General features: G+C 50.3%; 1 pseudogene; it reads left to right on the forward strand.

Annotated features, from left to right (window-relative positions):
* Nucleotides 1-321: 321 nt before the first annotated feature.
* On the forward strand, nt 322-2,288 carry LOC121495551 (annotated as a pseudogene).
* The last annotated feature ends 411 nt before the right edge of the window (nt 2,289-2,699 follow it).

Here is a 2,699-nt window from a genome sequence, read left to right on the forward strand (position 1 = left end):
TGTCTGACAGCCCTAAAGAAAAACTTCAGTCTTATGGGTAGTTTTCCCTAAATTTAGACTGCAGTTCTAGAAATAAGCTTCATTCAAGTGCTAAAGAGGTCTATGGCATTATTATGGTAATGTTATTTAGTGGCAGAAAAAGAAATATTATAATAGAAAAATACTTATTGGCTTTAAATCAAGCATTTAGACCCTAGGTATAGAGAACCATTTTCTGGGACAAGACCTTAGCAGTATTATGTTAAATTAAGTATTTAATAAGTTAGAGAGGGAAAGCGAGAGGGAGACAGACATTGAGAGAACGAGAGGGAAGGAGAGAAAATGGCATCCACGGATTACAGTACCTACAGCCAAGCTGCAGCCCAGCAGGGCTACAGTGCATACACTGCCCAGCCAACTCAAGGATATGCACAGACCACCCAGGCATATGGGCAGCAGAGCTATGGAACCTATGGACGGCCCACTGATGTCAGCTATACCCAGGCTCAGACCACTGCGACCTATGGGCAGACCGCCTATGCAACTTCTTATGGACAGCCTCCCGCTGGTTATACTACTCCAAATGCCCCGCAGGCATACAGTCAGCCTGTCCAGGGGTACGGCACTGGTGCTTATGATACCACCACTGCTACGGTCACTATCACCCAGGCCGCCTATGCAGCTCAGTCTGCATATGGCACTCAACCTGCTTACCCAGCCTATGGGCAGCAGCCAGCAGCCACCGCACCTGCAAGACCACAGGATGGTAACAAACCCGCTGAGACTAGTCAACCTGAATCTAGCACAGGGGTTTACAACCAGCCCAGCCTAGGATATGGACAGAGTAACTACAGTTATCCCCAGGTACCTGGGAGCTACCCCATGCAGCCAGTCACAGCACCACCATCTTATCCTCCTACCAGCAACTCCTCTACACAGCCGACTAGTTATGATCAGAGCAGTTACTCTCAGCAGAACACCTATGGGCAGCCGAGCAGCTATGGACAGCAGAGTAGCTATGGTCAACAAAGCAGCTATGGGCAGCAGCCGCCCACTAGTTATCCCCCCCAAACTGGATCCTACAGCCAGGCTCCAGGTCAATATAGCCAACAGAGCAGCAGCTACGGGCAGCAGAATTCATTCCGACAGGACCACCCCAGTAGCATGGGTATTTATGGGCAGGAGTCTGGAGGATTTTCCAGACCAGCAGAGAACCGGAGCATGAGTGGCCTTGATAACTGGGGCAGGGGAAGAGGGGGATTTGATCGTGGAGGCATGAGCAGAGGTGGGCGGGGAGGAGGATGGGTGGAATGGGCGCTGGAGAGCGAGGTGGCTTCAATAAGCCTGGTGGACCCATGGATGAAGGACCAGATCTTGATCTAGGCCCACCTGTAGATCCAGATGAAGACTCTGACAACAGTGCAATTTATGTGCAAGGCTTAAATGACAATGTGACTCTAGATGATCTGGCTGACTTCTTTAAGCAGTGTGGAGTTGTTAAGATGAACAAGAGAACTGGACAACCCATGATCCATATCTACTTGGACAAGGAAACAGGAAAGCCCAAAGGTGATGCTACAGTATCCTATGAAGACCCACCAACTGCCAAGGCTGCTGTGGAGTGGTTTGATGGGAAAGATTTTCAAGGAAGCAAACTTAAGGTTTCTCTTGCTCGGAAGAAGCCTCCAATGAACAGCATGCGGGGTGGTATGCCTCCCCGTGAGGGCAGAGGGATGCCACCGCCACTCCGTGGAGGTCCAGGGGGCCCAGGAGGTCCTGGGGGCCCCATGGGTCGCATGGGAGGCCGTGGAGGAGACAGAGGTGGCTTTCCCCCAAGAGGATCCCGGGGTTCCCGAGGGAACCCATCTGGAGGAGGAAACGTCCAGCACCGAGCTGGGGACTGGCAGTGCCCCAATCCGGGGTGTGGAAACCAGAACTTCGCCTGGAGAACAGAATGCAACCAGTGTAAGGCCCCGAAGCCTGAAGCCTTCCTTCCACCACCCTTCCCGCCCCCGGGCGGTGACCGTGGCAGAGGCGGCCCTGGTGGCATGTGGGGAGGAAGAGGTGGCCTCATGGACCACGGTGGTCCCCGTGGGATGTTCAGAGGTGGCCGCGGTGGAGACAGAGGGGGCTTCCGTGGTGGCCGGGGGATGGACCGAGGTGGCTTTGGCGGAGGAAGACGAGGCGGTCCTGGTGGGCCCCCTGGTCCTTTGATGGAACAGATGGGAGGAAGAAGAGGCAGGCGTGGAGGACCTGGAAAAATGGACAAAGGCGAGCACCGTCAGGAGCACAGGGACCGGCCCTACTAGACGCAGAGACCCCGCAGAGCTGCATTGACTACCAGATTTAATTTTTAAACCAGAAAATGTTTTAAATTTATAATTCCATATTTATAATGTTGGCCACAACATTATGATTATTCCTTGTCTGTACTTTAGTATTTTTCACCATTTGTGAAGAAACATTAAAGCAAGTTAAATGGTAGTGTGCCGAGTTTTTTTTCCTTCTTTTAAAGATGGTTGTTTAACTAAAGACTAAACAATGGGAACCCCTTGTGAGCATGCTCAGTATCATTGTGGAGAACCAAGAGGGCCTCTAACTGTAACAATGTTCATGGTAGTGATGGTTTTTTTTAAAAATAAAATTCCAAATGTTTATAAACAAAAAAAAGTATTTAATAAGTTAGATATTTAATATAGGTAATTGTTACGTTTATTTTA

The sequence above is a fragment of the Vulpes lagopus genome, chromosome 7, assembly GCF_018345385.1.
Source record: "Vulpes lagopus strain Blue_001 chromosome 7, ASM1834538v1, whole genome shotgun sequence".
Taxonomy (NCBI): Eukaryota; Metazoa; Chordata; class Mammalia; order Carnivora; family Canidae; genus Vulpes; species Vulpes lagopus.